Source organism: Pteropus alecto, unplaced genomic scaffold (assembly GCF_000325575.1).
Source record: "Pteropus alecto unplaced genomic scaffold, ASM32557v1 scaffold3, whole genome shotgun sequence".
Classification (NCBI taxonomy): domain Eukaryota; kingdom Metazoa; phylum Chordata; class Mammalia; order Chiroptera; family Pteropodidae; genus Pteropus; species Pteropus alecto.
In genome coordinates this window covers 17,509,372-17,528,321 of record NW_006442484.1, presented here as the reverse complement: position 1 = coordinate 17,528,321, position 18,950 = coordinate 17,509,372, and the positions used below count along the sequence as shown (strand labels likewise).

The 18,950-nt window shown below is 33.4% G+C and overlaps 1 pseudogene; it reads left to right on the top strand.

The window, feature by feature from the left end:
* The first annotated feature begins 10,419 nt into the window (after positions 1-10,419).
* Positions 10,420-10,538, top strand: LOC112470588 (annotated as a pseudogene).
* The last annotated feature ends 8,412 nt before the right edge of the window (positions 10,539-18,950 follow it).

Here is an 18,950-nt window from a genome sequence, read left to right as displayed (position 1 = left end):
AGATTAGACAAAAAAAGGGTGAACTTTTTTTGCTGTTCTTGATCTGTATTCGTTTTTCACAATAAACATGTCTATTTACAATAAAAAACAATAAAATTTCAAGTTTAATATTATTATGTTAAATTTATCCCTCAACTTGAGAAAAAAAGGGAAATTTGTGACAATAATATTTTTCTTAAAAATATTAATAATATTATGCAAGCTGGAATGGCTTTTTTTGGCTTAGCTTTGATGGTTGATTCTAAGTGAAAGCACATCAGGGAAGTGGAGGTAGGGAATAAAGGGTTCTCATGCTTTGGATTTTGCTTTTTTATGCCACTGATTGCAGCAAAGTTCAAACTCCTTTTTTTCTTTGCATGTTTCTGTTCAGTGCTAATGCCTGTGCTGATGAGTTAAGAGTTTATATTACCAAAAGCTGAAGCTATAGATGATCTATTAGCAGGACAGATATCCAAGATTGAATGCCTCTAGATGTTTATTTTCATAGCATATCACTATATATATTCATCTACTTCATCTTGTTGCTCATTGGAGATAATGCTGTGCCTAACATTAGAGACTTTATGCCAGACGTTGGAAATTTGGGCTAAATGGCAGGCAAGAAGGAAAATGTCAAAAAAAGAATCAACATTCCTTAAATCAGATTGTCACAAAATAATACATGCGCACACAATCTCTTCATTTTGATTTCAAACATTTTACTACAAAAATCAAGTTGTGACTCATTTACAGCTGGGTAAATTAGGAAACACTTGTCTAATTCAAAACTTTAGCTTGAATTTCAATACCTAAAGACACTCTTTTCCTTCATTATATTATAAAGAGAGAAGTAATTAAGTGCTATATTTAGAAATAACTGGTTTGCTGTTTAGACACATCACTCACTTTTTACTCAACTGCTCTACGAGAAGGCAGACAGATTCAGCTTCCTTTGTGTGCCTCTGCATCTGTGTAGTTTGTGCAAAAAAAAGAAAAAAAGAAAAAGAAAAACACCCAAACTCTTTTGGGACCACTCAGTTAGAGAGCAAAATAATGAAAACATTTTATCAAGAGGGAAATATCAGTTTCTGACAAGCTTATCTCTGTGATACTTCTTCTACTGAGGTATTAGAGAAGAAAATATTTGGGCATATATCTTATACAGGATTCTTAATGCCCTGCTGCTACCATCCCAAGGACAATCTAAAACAAGGCCCTTCCCCATGGCAGGATATGACAGCATCATTGAGTGTTAGAGGAGACAATAGGGATCATGTTGTTCAATCCTCTCATATTATAGAGAAAGAAAGTGAGACTCGGGTTAAGAATCTCCTCCAAGGTTATGCAGCTTCTTAATATGAGCCCTCTTATCATTCTGACCAATTCACCCAGGGTATCAAACTGCTATCGCTGTTATCCTTTTACTTGGTTTAGCATTTTGTTATATCCTGTTATATATCCTTTTCAGTTTATTCAACACACATTTACTAAGAACTTACTCTGTGCCTAATGCTGTGCTTGATGTTGGAAACTTTATGCCAGACATTGGAAATTTGGGCTAAATGGCAGGCAGGAAGGCAAATGCCAAAAAGGAGTCAACATTCCTTAAATCAGATTAGTAAGAAGGGTATATTTAGGACTGTAAATGCATAAATCTTTAATACGAATGGATTATAATTTGAATGTCATTCACCGGTCAGTTATGATCTGTACCATCTATAAAAGCAGAAAAATAAATGTAAGTAAATATTGGTGGCTTGACAAAATTTCACATCAGCGAAACTTGAAGACATAGTTATTAACAGATTACCTAGGGAGTGTTACAGAATGAGAAAAGAGAAGGAATAAGCATGAAACTCTAGAAAACATCAACATTTAAGATGTAGTATCAGGAATAAATGTCTCAGCTGACACTAAGAAGCTACAGCCAGGACAAGGTAGTTAGAAATTCAATTGATAGTAATATATCCCAAGCCAAGATTAGAAAAAGCATTTTTGCTTGGTTGGTTTGTTTTAACAGAGAGAATGAACAGCATTGTCAAATAATGGAAGAGATAAAATTATCAAAGGACTTACTAGTGTTCATTGGATTGAACATTTATAAGGATAAGGACATTGTTCATGTGGATGACAGGGACTTCAAGAAACTTGTAAAAGTGGAGCTAAAATTATAATGAAATGAGGAGTTAAGAGGAAATGAGAAAATGGTGGCAAGTATTATTATATTAGATTCCTTTTTAAAGAAATCAAGCTGAAAGAAGATCCAGGGAGAAATGTGGTTAAGAGAAGATGTTTATTGTCTGCAAGAAGAAAGAAGTCTGGGCATGTCTTGGATTTAGAGGCAAAAGTATGTTCCTTTTTTTTTTCCTGTTCTGCTCCCTGCCCCCCAACATCTCTAGTGTTATCATAACTAAGGAAATATAAATTTCTTCTAAATAACATCTAGACAAATGGGTGTGTGGGGGAGTGTTTGAGGATAGAATGACAGAGAAAGGAAAAGTAGTTCTTAAGTCAATCTGCCATGTCACAGCATCATAAGTACTGGGTGCATTAGGCTTGAAGATTTTGTGAGTCAATTGAGCTCTTAGTTTTCAGCTACCAAAGATGGGAATATTACCAAATATAACCGTAGTGATTAGCCTTGACAACTCAGTTCTGACGAATTCCCTCAGATTTGCTGTTGTAGAATGGCTCAGAGCTAAAGAGAGATATTTACCAACAGAGAACTGCCAAAATGACACTAGAGTGATTGAGGTTAAAAAATAAATTATAGCTCCTTCACCTGAGTCCATCATCTTAGACAGATTCCTGCCAAATTAAATGGTCACTCTGAATTGCCTCAAGGCAAAACATAAGTCTGATAGTTTCCTCAATATTTATCTAGCTACTATAAGCCAACCCCCTTTCAGGAAGAAAGTTTCAGTATTTCCATACAAAATGTTGGCTCCCTCCTAGTCACATATACAGGTTAAATTTAATCATAATATTTTTTTTTTAATCAAAATTATTTACATGCTCAGGAATAGCAAATTTTTCAATGCACAGTGAAAATATTCTCAGCATGGACACATTTCATGCAAAGCCAGATTGCTAGACTGTTTAAAATTAGCTCTCATTATTATTCAATGATGTGTCAAATGAAATGAGCTAAAATAGATTGATGTCGTTACCTGGTCATCGGTATGCAACATGTTGCAGCCAACAGAATCAGATGGTAATGTTAAAATAGCAACAGTCTGGCATTCCCAGTCATCCTGTGGTGTCAGTGGCAATGCAATATCTCTGGAGATTATAGATACCACGTGTCACATTCTATGCTTCCCTGCCCAGTAACAACCCACCCAAAGCCCTCAAAATTTAGGAATCCCTGGAGTTTCCTGGGGCTTCAACTGAAATATTGAAGGTCTTGCTTTTAATCTTTCATTTGCAGAAAAGAGAAATGATGTTTCAGAACTTCCTCATGTTTCCAAGGTGAGTACTAGTTTAATCCATATTTCCTAGAGAAAATAACAAGAGCCAGTCAATTTTTTCTTGAGATCTTCGGGCCTTCTTTCCTGCCTCCCACCATCCCAGAGACTCTCCAAACTTCTGGCTATCCCAGTCCTAATAGGAGCTACCGTGATAAGGAAGATATAAACGGAAATTACTCCCAGGTGTCAAAGGCCATTCCGGTTGTTTATGAAGTCACTGTTGGCATGAAAGTCTGATTATTCAGTGAAGAGATATAAATGTTAAAAGTTGTACATGGAAAATATACACCAACCAGAGAGTAACTATAAACCTACAGTAAAAATAATTGTACTTCAGATATGGGCTCGTCATAATTAAGTGATATAGATATCATTTCCTACTAATTTTGTTTCAAAAAAGTTAAGCTTCATGCTATGAGATGAACTTATACATATTTACGGTTTCTTTTGAAAATGTCCTAAGTTAAAAAAATTTAACTTAGGATTCAGAATTGACTCAAACATAATATTTATAATTCCTCAAAACTCTGATCAGAAGTTAATTTTTATAAATATTAAACTTTCTTCGAGTGCTTTTTTAACATAGTAGATACTCACTAATTGCTCTTTGAGTAACCCAATGAATAAATAAGAATTGATGTAGGATTTCAATTTGGACACCTTTCCATTTTAGTTAAAACCTTAGACATTTAAAAAGTTTTACAGTATTTAATTATGTACTTACCACATATTTTATTTAACTTATCTTCCAAAGAGAAGGATTTGGATTTTTTTTCCTCTAGTCTTTACCAAAAAAAAAAGTGTTAATAAATAATTTTTTCATGTTTTTATAAATCTAAATTTTTCTGTAGGATAGATTCCTAAAAGATACATCTCTAGGTCAAATAGTAAAGATATTGTTAATTTTAATAGATTTGAATATAACTTCAAGTATTTTAAAAATATTCTATTCTTTTATTCACTTCAGATTGTTTATGAGACTACCTATGTCCTTCTACCCTCTACGACTCGGTATACCAGTTACAACAGTCTTTAAAAAGGTCCTTTAATAATTTCCTCTCATCCCTCTCCACTATGCCATTCCTCCTGTCAAGAGGGGAGTCTAGTTCCCTCTCTTTGAATTTCTATCGATTTCGACTTGTCTTTACCAACAGAATGCAGCAGAGAAGGACTTGTCCTGGTTCCAGGACAAACCCCTTTAGAGACCTAGCACTTTCTACATTGTTTGGGGAAAGTCAGCCACAATACTGTAAATAAGCCCAAGACTGATGAATGAATTCTGAGACACCACAGGTTAAAGGAGAGGTCACAAGGAGAAGCATGATAAACTAAATGTAGGAGTGAATCTTTCTTAGATTTTCTAATCCAGCTCAGCTACCCAATTGAATTCAGAAGTGTGAGTGAGCCCAGCTAATTCTACAAGGAGTGAATTAACTGATCTCTGATTAAATTTCTGAAGTTCAGAAACATGAGAAAAAAATAAGTAGTTGTTTTAATCCACCATGTTTTGAGATGATTTGCTATGCAAAAATATATATGAAAAATTGTCATTTTAATATATACCAAAATGATTCCCAAAAAATCCTTTATATTAATTTTATTTCATTAGCTATCAATGAGATTAAATATCTTACATCTATTGACTATTTTTATTCCTACTTTTATACTTTGCCAATCTTAACGCTTTGCCTATTTGTGCTCTCCCAAATTTTGTATCATATTGTTCATTTTGTCTCACGGACCATGATAAATCTGATAATTTTGTATATTAAGGATTTAATTTTCTATCATAGGTATTGCAAAAAAAAAAAAAACCTTACATATTTCTTCAGTTTTCATGTATGGTATGTGTTGTGTATGCATATGTGTATCTGTGTATATAAATGTTTTGCAGACATCTTTATCAATCATTTCCTTTATGATTTCACATGGATAAATGCGATATCAGATGAGACTTTTAAAATACTATCAGATCAGTTTTATTTCACTCAGTTTCATTTTTTTTAAATTTACATTATGTGATGTGAAAAGCTAGCCAAATATTTCCATGCCATCTATTTAAAAACCTATGCTTTTTCCACGTTTGTATAAATTACTTTTATGTATGAATAGGATTAATTTCTATTATTATACTTTAAAAAATTAAAAAGAGAAATAGTTTAATTAGATTTTTATTGGGATTACATAGATAAGCATAGAAGTTATTTAAACATACTGGATCTTTCAGATTCCTTTCAAGTTTCTTTTTTTGGTTTGTTGTTTAATTTTATCTATTTAAATAAGAAGCACATTTCTCTCTCTTTTTATTGGGGGGGTGTAATTGACATACGAAAAGCTGTGCATATTTAATTAATTACAACTTAATAAGTTTGGAAATAAGTAGATTGTCTATTTTTTTTTAAATATTTATGCTTAAAGTTTATGTTTGGTTTCTATGTGACTAAAATATATCTTTATATTTTGTTTTTTAAATGCTTATTGGCTTCATATAAGGGAAATCAAGTATTGATCTTTTGGAGAACATAGGAAAAGAAACTTTGGGGGAGTCAGGTCAAGTGGAAAGGTATTTCTCTAAGTTACTAAAGAATGTTCCCAGGGTAAAAGGAACAAAGGTTTCAGTCAAGAGAAAAGCCAAATTAAACAAGAAACAAAGGTCAAGCCTTCCTGGAAAGGAAGGAATAAAAGCAGGATAAGTATAAGGTCCTGGGCTTTCGTCAACCTGGATGAGCCAGATAAGGATGAGACTGAGTTGGGCAATTATTGATTTAGGTCCATGTGTTCTGAACCTGTGGCAGAGTGATCTTTGATTCGAGGCATCCCTTTTATACTGGCAGAGCTGGAAGAATCTTGAAATATGGTGAACTATGTTAGACACCACCCAGCTAACTAGTTACAGACCTTAAGTTAAACTGAGAAACTAATGAAGTGATTCAAGTAGTAGTCAAATTTTCACCAACATACCCTTTATCATCCCTGTGTATTACAATGGAGTTAACGAGTCAGTTCTGAAACAGATACTTTAGATAATGATATATTCCTTGACACTAATAGTGCGTAAAGGACACATAATGTCAGTAGTTTTATTAGTAACTAAGCACAAAGAATTATAATTTACTCTGCAGAATTGTACATTTACAAGTTGTCCTAATATTTAAATTGATAGATGAAAAAAAATGAAGGCTACATGAGAAAAGTAACCACAAATTGCTGTCATTATTTACAATAACAAAATATTTGCAATATGAATTCTAGTTCCTTTTGGAAAAGAAAAGAATATAAAATAAATACATTAATGAAATGGATCAGTAGCATTGTGAAAACTATAGGTATATAGGTGCATATGTGTGTTCACACACGTGTCTCACATGTAATTGCTGAAGGCTGATGAAGACGGATAACATGTAGCAACAGTTTGATGCGAAAATTGACAAAAAGGTAGTCCCTAGATCCCAAGTATGTGTTTCAAAATTCTATCTAAAGGAATGAGTGAAGAGAAAGGAAATATGATAACAATCTATACCTAATTTGTGGAAATCAAGGTACTGAGTGAATAAAATGCTTAAAAGCCAAGTGAGAGATCGTAGATGTGATCTGCTCTGTCAGGCCAAACTACCAGAGGGCTTTTTTCAGGGGTTTGATTAGATCTTTGGATTATTTTAAAGGCCCTGTATGTGAGTGAGCAGAGTGAGACTTTTTAATTAACAATTATTAAAATTAAAAAAATAAACTAAAATATTATCATTCCTTAAAAAGTTCATAGCTAATAGGATGCTTGAGAGGATGGCTATAAGGAATCAAAATGAGCCCAAACTAAGGGGTCCTGCACCCTAGCCATGGACTTTATGAGGCCTCCAAATTCCATTCACTTGAGATGATACTTCATCATGACTCCCAAGCACAACCAAGAAGAGAGATCTGCAAATTCCTCTAGGTGTCATCAACCTCTCTATGCAGAAAATTGATTTCAGCTATTTAGATGCATTTAGAGATCACAGGACCAAAGTTAGCAATAAGTCAGAGAAAATGACAATATGTTGCTAAGTAGAGCCCCTAAATCAGGTGGTGAATGTGAAGTCTCAGAATGAGATGAACACAGAAAGTAATCAGGAAGTGCCAAAACAAATTAACCTTTTGGGGCACTTGTTACTAATGGAAAGTTGAAGCCTACAGCACTGTGTACACTTGTCAGGTTGGACAGGTGCCCTTTCATAAGTCATAATCAACAACAGCCTGGGAGGAATTCTTTGACTCAGATGCTCTGAGCTGAGCAATATTCTTGAGAAATAGGCAGCTGTGTGCCCTCATTCTCATTTTCTTTTCCTCTCTATAAAATTAATTTAAAATACTTACTTTCTACTTTTCATGACAATCTCAGCTCAAAGCAAACAAAACAAATGGGGCCAATTCCCGTAAAGTCGATGTACCAACTAGAACTTCTAAATGCAGGTGAGCATTGATATATTCTTTCCTCTCTAATGAACAGATTTTCCCAACAGTTGACGATTATTTGATGGCCTCCAGGATTGTCCAATCACAACCCAATCTCTAATTTCATTCCATCAGAACCACATAAAAAATTCACAGCAACCGGGAACAGTACTCAATAAAAAGCAATTCTTAATATATATTTCATTGATGTATTAGAATAGAAAATATTTCATAATAGCCAACCCACTGTTTTTAAATCCAGGAAGTATATTTTCTACAATTTATACATTTCGATGCTTCCTTCTTCATAGAAAGAGTCTAATTAGAAGTGATTTCAGATAAAAAAATAAGATTTAGAATCTAAACATACGAGACCATAAGAAAAAACCCTGTTATCTATTGATTCGTTCATTAAGTCACTCAACTAACATGAACAAAGCATTACACCCAGAAATATAACCTCTTCAATGCAATCAGAATACTTTTTCTAAAGTACAATTCATATCCATCTACTGATTGCCTACAGGATGAAGAACAAACTCAGTATATTTAAAATTGGCTACTAAAAGTGGGCTATGGGTGTCTACTAGAATTGTAGAAATTCCACCTGAGAACTTGGAATCTGATTCTGCATTTCTACCCAGTTCCCAGGTTAAGCTGATAGTGCCAGTTGGCTGATTACACTTTGATAAGCTTTGATTTATAAAGCTATGACAAACCTTGCTTCCTTCTCCTGTTTTATCTGTGCATATTTTTATATATGAAAGGCTGATCCTCTTTCCTCCCAGCATCCCTGCCCTGTGTGACCTACTCTTCTAATTCATTCCCTCTCATTTTCAACTAGCTCTCCTTTTTCAGATTTCAGGTTAGAAGCCACTTCTTTCAAGAAGCTTTCCTCAATATCCCCAAATTAGGTATGTTTCCCTTCCTTATAGTCCCATAACACTCTTTTCTTACCTCTACTGGAGATGAACCCTATCCTTTTGTATCTGCTTATTTACTTTAAATCTACCACTAGACTTTAGGTGCTTTTGAGCTCTTAGTCTTGTTTAATCTTTATCATCAGGACTTAGTAAGATACCTGGTCCACGGGTAATATGTAATAAATAATTGAATGAATGCTTAACAGATCTGCTATGCATCTTCTCTAGGTCTATTTGTATGTTTTAAGTCTTAAAATCAAAAGATTTTACTTCTAAAAGAGAATTTAAACCATTGAGAAGCAGAGGAGAAAAGTACATGGGGAGTGATGGATTCGGCAGGACCCATTCTGAGGAAAAAATCTCAGACATGCCCATGTTCCAGTGATATTCATTTTGATAAATTGCTACCCCAAGTTTCTAGTTCTGAGAGGTGCTTCGTGGGATAAAATCACATCTACTTTAGAATATGCTATGTTTTATTTTCTTTACCAAACAGCAGGTTTTAAATTCACAGACTTATTTTCCTCTGCTGCTTTATAACTGCTTGACCAAGGACTGCTTAAAGCTGGCAGTTTTCTTTGAATAGAAAAGCCTCAGCAAGGGAGATATTCCAATAGCAACATATTTTTCAGTGAATGATATAAATGCATTGAGCTCACAATTCCAGAGGTATTCAGATAGATGTGTATGTTTGTGTTATTTCTCACAGAGAGGGTTAATGTAGTGTGTCTTATCTTTTTCAGACCACATGAACCTCTATTATATTCTTGTGTATCTTTATTGAATCATTTATCTAGATTTCAGTGGTAACCCAGGTGACCTCATATAGCTCCACAAAAATATATATCAAGATAATAAGAAAGTAGTTTCCTTTATTGTTAAAAAACTGAAAAAAAAAAAAAAGAAAGAAAAAAACTGCACCTAGGGTCAAGAGAGAGCCATCTTTTTTTGAGATCTGATTTGGATTTGCAAGCCTGTTTTTCTGGTGTAAGTTTCTATCAGAGCTACAGTGTTATTTTAACAGCATGGAGGAAAAGGCTTTGATGAGTATGAGAGAGCAGAAAAAAATTGCATAAACTGCCAAATAAAGTAATTTCTCCATGTGAATTATGACCAATGTACATCTATTATTTTAATCTCTTTTTTCCTTTGCCTCAAGCTATCACACAATCAAATTTAGAAAGATTCTTTCCTATTTATTAAGTCCATATGAAAGTATTGAGCTATCATGATAATGGTTTATGATTTGCTATTCTCATCAAATCTATTTTCCTTCTAATTCTTTTTTTTTCTTCTTAAACCTTTATGTCTTGTAGTACACTCTAATGAAATATTAAAGGTAGGTTAGTGTATTTATAATATCAGAATTATTCATCGCCACCAAAACCAACTTTTAAAATATAATAACCAAAACATATAGTTAAGGACATGGTTTTCAACTTCAATGACAACTTCAACACCATTACTATTTACTGAATTTTTACAACATTTTAGGCATTGGTCTAGTTGCTTTCATATGTTTACCCTGACAACTAGTTCACAGGAGTATTGACATTTTTTATCTGAGAAAACTGAGGCTGAGATATTAAGTAATTGGCCCAATTTAAAAACTAAAATGAGTCTATGGCCATGCCACCCTGAACACACCCAATCCCATCTAATCTCGGAAGCTAAGCAGGATTGGGCCTGGTTAGTACTTGGATGGGAGACCACCTAGGAAGACCAGATGATGTAGGAGTAAAAATAAATTAAATAAATAAATAAATAAATAAATAAATAAATAAATAAATAAAAACTAAAATGAACAGAGCTGTGATTTGACCTCAGGTTTCTAATGGCAAACTTAGTTTCTACCACTGCACTGTTTTGATTAAATACTTCTATGTAAAAGAAGCTTCTTAATGTGAACTATGCATTTCATTTACCATGTCAAATATTTTCCATGAAGGAATAATAATGTGGGTTTATATTTTACATTCACAGAGAAAATGTTGTTTAAAAACAAAACTTTGTTTAATTGTAGAAGGAGAAAAAGTATCAATTTTTTCCTAAGAACCATAAAACAGCAGGTGATGCAGAGATTTTCCATTTAGTGTAAATCTCATTAGCTCTGTAATTTGTTCAATAGCATAATAAAAAGAAAATTTTAAGTCATTAAAGTCTTCTTGATTTTCACTGCTACAAATGCCTGATGAAATAAGTAAATGATCCATCTTGCTTGGAAAGCAATTTTTTTTTTTTTATTCAAACCCGCAACTAATTTATTAACCATACAATGCAGGGTCAATAACTGTTATGTTTGTACTTTAAAGAAAAAAAACAGATGGGCTAAATATGAACCATTAGAGGCTGAAGCACCAAGCATGAAGATACACCCTATGAAAAAGACAAAACCTCATTGCCAAGGTGTGTGGCCAGTTATTATTATGTAAGATATAATGAATCCTGACTGAGATATACACTATATATTCTATAGAAAAATGACCAATCGCTTATCTTTCTTATGGCAAGTTCATAAGGAGAAAACACACTCTTCCTCTATATTATAATATACTTAGGACAAAAGACCATCTTTTTAGGGGTAGTTTCCACATCTATCAAATAATTTGAGAGAACACTGTCAGGTCCAAGTTATTATGAGACAATAATAGCATATCTTTAAGATTGCAATTACTACTAAGATGATTTGGGGGTGGTTAGATATACTTAGCAAGAATGAAAAACTAAGTCTTTAAGTCATTTTGATGTATTTTGAAGGTATAATCTATTGTATATCATCTTATTGTGTGATATGATTGTTTTCCACAATAACTACCTGTTTTATCCTCAAATTTATTGTGTATGCATGTTGATATAAGCACAATACACAAATTCAGTGGACTCAGATGAGGTAATGTATTTTATTATTGAATATGCAATGCATTCTGAAGTTATTGGTACAATAATTTTTCTTGATTCTCATACTAACATATCAAAACACTTCATGTCCAGGTTCCATTCACAGGTCCCAAATTGAGAAATGCTACTAGGTTGAGTTCTAGACACTGAATTAAAGAGAATAAGATATTAACTTATAAAAGTGAAAATAGAGGCAACATGAAATTGAGACACGAATAGTGTCAAAAAAGAGAACCAGAGTTTATTATCAAAGGAGAAGAATCAAATGTCAGGTTCATGTGGCAAGGCTAAATCCCTCCTTTTTAAAACAAACAATTGATTGTGATTCCACTGTGTTCCAGATACTCTGATAAATATTAAGTACCCATTTTGGTAAAAAAAGAAATAGATGTGACTTCTGCCTACATGGAGTTTAAAAGTATAGTAGATAAATATGGTCAAGGAAGTAAGCTAAACATCAGTTCCCAAAGATCAATTTACTGCATAAAGTCCACAAAAATAAAAATAGTTTGGTCCTTAGGAACCAGAGAGGTCAGCAGGGGGTCAGGAAGTCTAGCATAAATGAGAGTTGTTGATACAAATTTTTCAGCAGGGCATGGGAATTAATGAGAGGAGAAAGGTTTGCTCTGACCAGTTCCAGACACATTAGGACAGATGAAGCTGGCCAGGTTGAAAGCATGGGGACAGCCTCTACACTGCCACTGAAGCATAACTCCACTCTAGTCTCTGGGAAGAAGAACAGTGGCTAACACATACTGCCTATATTTTATGTTGTGGCAGACACTGTTCTAAGAACCCTACATTTATTATTATGTTATTTGATTCTCAAGCACTCCTGTGAAGAAGGTGCTATTATCATCCTATTCTACAGATTGAGAAACTGAAAAAAGAATAGTTTTAAAACTAACAACATGTCTAAACAACACAGCGATAAGTCACAGAGCCGGAATTTGAATTGGACTCTTCAGCACCAGAATGCTATTTTGTGTCTCGATGCCATTTTAAGTAGGCTGGATTTTAAAAAGCCTTTTACAGGATGAGTAAGTAAGCATCAAAGTGTTATGTTTAGTGTTCCTATGCTTATGTTCTGTCCCACCTGGTGTGCTATCTTGGTATGTGCCTTGTGGCTGGGACCACATGCTCACTTTAAACCACAGTTCTGGTACTTGTAGTCCTGCCTCTTCTGCATTGAAACCACCTCCTTGAATCTGCCTGGCTTCAAGTAGTCACAAAAACAAGACCTAATCTCTTTCTCATAAGCCTTCCAAAATCATATGTCCTGTCTCTGAACAAGAAGAGGCTGGTGAGACTTGCACTAATCATTTGTTTACCTACACACTATTATATAATTATATACCATTTAGACATTGCCTGCTTGCCTTGTTCTCCACATGCTTCTTTTCAGGTTCTGCTTTGTTACTGGCATAGTTTAGACCTTTTTGATATCACTGTTCAGGATATTCAGGAATAGAGGTCACCAATTTAACAAGCACTTCTGCTAGTTTGAGTCTCTGACCATTGCCCACAATTGACTCTGTCCCCCTAGTGCATTGGCCACACCCAGGGAAACATCAGGGGTCCAAATTATGTTTCTTCCACATATTTCTCTTGCCTCATGTCTATTATAAACTAATACACAGTTTATACCCTACACAGAAGCAACTACCGTTGGGAACAAGTGGGCAGCCCAGATTTATTTCTCAAGCTATGTGCCACTGAGGCTGTTTTCCAAAGGAAGAATATTTGCTCCAGATTACATCAGAAGGATGCCTTTTTCAAGTTTCCATGAAGGTGTTGAGCAAGGATAGGTTTATGTGTGGGTAGCTTGGGTAGCACTCTGCATATCTCCACCAATTCCTAGAACCACAGGACTGACCCTTAGCCAAGATAGGTATAAAACTTACTAGCTGGTGATTTACAATGTGATTTTTAAAGACCAAAACCCAGTGGAAGTTACCTTGTACCAGTTTGTATATATTGTTTATTGAAAATGTGTAGGTTGCTGATTTGCACCTGACTTAAATGGTTACACAGACTGGATTGAGCTGTTTACCAGTATTTGGCTCCTCTGAGACTAGGGAACTTTGCAAGTTCATTTTAGGTTCATGATCTGAAAAGAAAGTATTTCATGTGTTAACTGAGAAAGATCCTTGGAGCCGTGCCTGGAGATCTTGGACCTCTATAATATCTGCTCATGCTTTTTTTTCTCCTCCTTTACAATGTCCTTCATCTTAAAGTCTTATATGGAATCTCAGAGAACTTTTAATTATTGAACCTCATATAATTGCCATGTGCGTAAGATATTGAGCTGAACAACCACTCTGATAATTATAAGTTGTTACTCTAGTTCTGTTTCTTGATATACATTAAAAGTAATAATGTCTTCCATTTATTAACCAATATTACTTGGTAGGCATTGAACTATTTGCTTTATAAACATTATTTAACCATCAAAGTATGTATTGGACATATTTTACATGCCAGACAGTGTGGTAGATGTTTGAGAAATAATAGTTACAATAAAGTTTCCCTGACATCTGCAGAGCTTCCAACTTAAAAATCAACAGAGATGATATTACCTTCAGATTCACTTTTTTACTGTATGAAAGACACTCACATATATCTTTTACAAAAACTAGACTTTGGTTAATATCATAGATTACTCTGAAGCAAATGTTTTTCCTTCCACTGTATAGCATGAATCTCAATAAATTTACTTCAATAGCATTTTTCATGTTACTCTATTCCTCATATGGATGTATTTCCAGTACCTACTTGAAATTGTTGTCCTTTTAGATGATTTTCTGTTTTTAGTCTAGCTTCTGATATGAATAGGCATATTCCCATAGTTTTAATGCATGGAGCACTGAAGCACTGTTTCTGATTGAGGATGGGGTAATACTTAGCTATACTATTACTGATAAAATCACAAGAACTCTGGGCAGAGATTATTATGTATAAATTTTAATAAAGCAAGTAGAAACATTATACATGTACCCCTGATTTGGAGCTCACCTAAGAATGGTAGTTATTGCCTTTCTATTGTCATCATTATCTCTAGACATTTTCCAGTAGTTTATCTCTGAAAACTACCAGATGTTAGCCATTGTATTGCTTGGGGTGGGGTGGGGAGGAAGTAGGAGAAGAAGAATGTCTAAACACTACTTATCAGCCTGACAAAAAGTTCTAGAGGATTCTACCGACCTGTTCTATCTTTCTTAAGTTATCTGGAAAAAGTCCATGAAAACCAAGGCAACTGAGGCAAAGTATTACACAAATAAAAATTAAAGAGAAAAGTGTAGAGAATAAACCAGCTCCCTACATTAATTCGGACTGTCTTCTCAAAGATCTTCCATCTTGAATATGAGAAACAGTTTTGAAAATGATCTTCCCTTTTTTGATTTCCTGTTCTTTTTCCATATTTTTTACCTATAAGCATACAGATATACTAGTGTGCATGCACACACACACATACAATCAGCTTTCAAGTAACAAAATCCCAACATTTAATATTATGATGAGCTTCATGACTTAGATATAGCATCTAAATTTGCCTAGAAGGGAAGAATTTGTTTAGATGATTAAAAAAGTGAATAATTCCTGTTAGTAATGATCAGATTTAGGATTGGATCTAAGCAATGAGTCTACTATTTGCTAAATTGCTAAGTACTCTCAATTTTAATGTTATATTTAGCAAATGATGTAGTTCAACAATAGGAGACCAATGAAACCCAAGCTATAAAACAACCAGGAAATAAACTAGGCTCTATGCCACAAATAATATTTAGAATCTATCAGAATATCAGGTGTGTGTGTGTGTGTGTGTGTGTGTGTGTGTGTATCTTTAACCAAGATAGTGTTTTTCCCCCCTGTGTGTGTGTGTGTGTGTGTATGTGTGTATCTTTAACCAAGATAGTGTTTTTCCCCTCTTCATCAATCATACTTGCTGACTTTCATAAGGTAATAATAAACTTATTTCCAAATATTTCTGCAGGCAAAACAGCCTTTAGGTCTTACAGTTACATGACTGGATTATTTTCCTTTATGATGTTCACATTTTCATCAAGTGCCTTATAAACCTGATTTAATATACAATAAAATCCTCGTTACCTTAAATTATTGGCAGAATGAACTGCTCAGATTATGTAACATTTGTAAAATTAAAAAAAATAATGCAGATGATTGACATCTTTGTAACATGTAACATCTTAAAAGAAATGAATTGAAAACAATTCAGCGTTTTTTCAGCTGATGTTCACTAGGAATAATTACATTTCTCCCATATGGAGATGATGTAGACCATAAGGCAGAATGACAACTTGCTACTATACTCAATTGAACATGGAAAAAACTGCAGAAGTGCAAATGTACCATTTGGTCAAACCTTAATCTAATACATTGATACTTTGAGAATCTGATGAAGTACAGGTGTCTAGTTAATGAAAAGGCAAGTCTGTGAAAAAGTATAAATTACTAAATTCTTACATCTTTAATGTTTTCAATAATACCAAAAACCAAGAAACAACAAGAAGAATGATTTTAGAATGAACTTTCCTAAATTCATATCATTGTCATTCCACTTACGAATTTGATAACTAACCACCTTGATAATTTAATGATCTTAATTGCAATACAGAGTAAATACCCATCCTGCCCGCTTTTGCTATTTTAATTTCACAAATAGAACATTAATAGTTACTTTCTAAAAAATATTCAAATAATGTTGTGTTGCTGAAGATTCTAGGTTCTGAGGTAAAGGGTACAAGGCTCTGGCACTTGAAAGAAAATACGGGAAGCTATAGGCAACTGTGACATAACTCTTTATTATAGCAAGGACACAACCAGCCCCACGGGGAGGCAGTGCTTTTTATATGCAGGTTAAACAATAGTGGTGCACTGCCAGAGTGAGCACTTCTTCCCTATGTCACCATGTGTTTGGTACGCATGAATGGAAGCCTGTTCATGCGTACCAAACACATGGTTACACAGGGAAGAAGTGCTCAGTCACTTCTGTTTGGAAGTTAGCTGCTAAGGGTGTCGGGAGGGATGACTGCAGCCATCTTTCTCTGAACAATGTGCAGAGAAAAACATGACATTATAGTCTTTCTTATTGCTTTATTGCCCCCTCCTCAGAAATTTCTAAGGTTAAGAATTCTATGTCTAGACACTGTAATTTTTCTAAGTATTTATATACAAATATTATTTTTCTATAAATGTTCTGTGAATTTTTCTAGAACTTTATTTTTTTACTTAATCATACATTTTAGCAATATATTTATGTCAATATGTGTAGGTTTAGCTAATTTTTTAGGACTATAACATAATTGTTTAAAGTATTATAATATTCTCCTACTGATGAAATTGTTACAGTAGCATCTTTAAACAAACACACAAATATTTCATGAAATTGATGTTGCTGTATCAAAGACTGAGTGTTTTTAATTTTGGTATATACTGGTGAACTGCTTATAAAGATTTACCACTTATGATCCCACTCTATATGAAGTTATTCTTTTTCTGTATACTCAGCAATACTGGATACGATCACAGTCTTTGAAGTTTGATAATTAGTTTAAAAACTTTAAATATACATTTCTCTGATTACTAATGCTTTTGTACATCTACGTAAATTTTTACTAAGCAATTGATTTGTGTATCTTTGCTGAAATATCTGTTTGTGCCCTTACTATACTGGGTTGTCTTTTAGAATTTCTCATTTTCTGAAGGAAATTATATATAGCAAGCTATATACTTCTGTTAACCAATAGCCAGTAAAGCTTCTTGACCTTAAAATTGATGAGAAAGTTTTATTGAAGTCTTCTAAAATAATCATGACTTGTCAAATATTTTTATATTTTATTATGTATTTTAAATTAAATTTTAAACTTTTAATATATTTAAATTGTTTTGTTAGGTATTTGAATAATTATGACTAAGGTGTTTCTACTGTATAACATTTATTATTATTAAATATCTATTTTATTCTACTTTAAATCTCATTTAAAGGTTAATATATTAAATATTCAGTCTAATGTTAGTTTTGTTACATCTCCATTTTACTTAACATCTGCCTGATAAATTTTTTAACATTGCATTATTTTGTGTCACTTTTAAGCTTTGTCTCTTTATACAGTATTCACATTTTAAAAAATCAAATGAGAATTTACAACTTCTTACAATTAAGCTACTTACAATTAAGCTACTTCTTAATATAAAATGTAGCTTTTTATATGGTGTGATTACTAATGTATTTAGCTTTATTCATGCCATGATATTTAAAATTTTATTCAGCTTTGTTTCTTGCTCTTTTTGTTGTTACCTTTCTGCTTTTTCCTTAGTGACTTTGCATCCTTAATTGTAATATTTTTCATCCAAATAATATGATGACTATTTCCATATTTCTACATATTTATTAAAACTTAAAGAATATCTATACAAACTAGAATGCAAGCACGCTTTCATTGTTACTTTGAGTATACTTTAGATTTTAGTATAAGATTGCTATCAATATTTTTCAAAATAAAGCAAAATAATTGTTTAGAGGTAAATTTAATATTTACTAAATTATTTGCTCATACATACATTGTTTTTTCAGCTCACAATTTTTTTTTTCATGGAAGTATTTTTCATCTTTCTGTGGTATATAACTTTTTGGAAATCTCAACTCTCCTTCATATTAGAATACTAGTAAGATCAAGTATAAAATTCTAGGCTCAATTCTTTTTCTCTCATAAATTTGCTACAATGTCAAGTTCTCTAATTGTAATGGCACATTGATGAGCCAAAGGTTAGTTTAATTGTGCATATTCAGGAGCATCTGACCCTCTGCCATTATTTTCCACCTGTAGTGATAAACTTGACCCAAGCCAGTGGGACAGGACACCTAAAAAATAATGTTGGCTTTTGCCAGTCTATTTCTTTCTGAACTGGACTCTGAATGTTATAAATACTTGTATTTCCTTTCAAAACTGCTCATGGAGAGGGCTCCAATATCATCAGGCATCAAGAATTGTCTCTATAGAGGACTCTCCAAACTTCATCCTCAACACTTCCAAACTTAGATTGTCAAGGATTTTGAATGTTTCTTCACCTCAAGAAAATGTTCTCAACTCACAGTAGTGAGGTTATTCTCTCACTAAGACTGCCAGACTCGGCTTCCTTTCTGTCTTCTTCATAGCAAAATATCAATTTGAATTTTATGCTCATTTTTATATTTAAGGAAAACATGGTCTTGTTTAAGAAATAATGACTT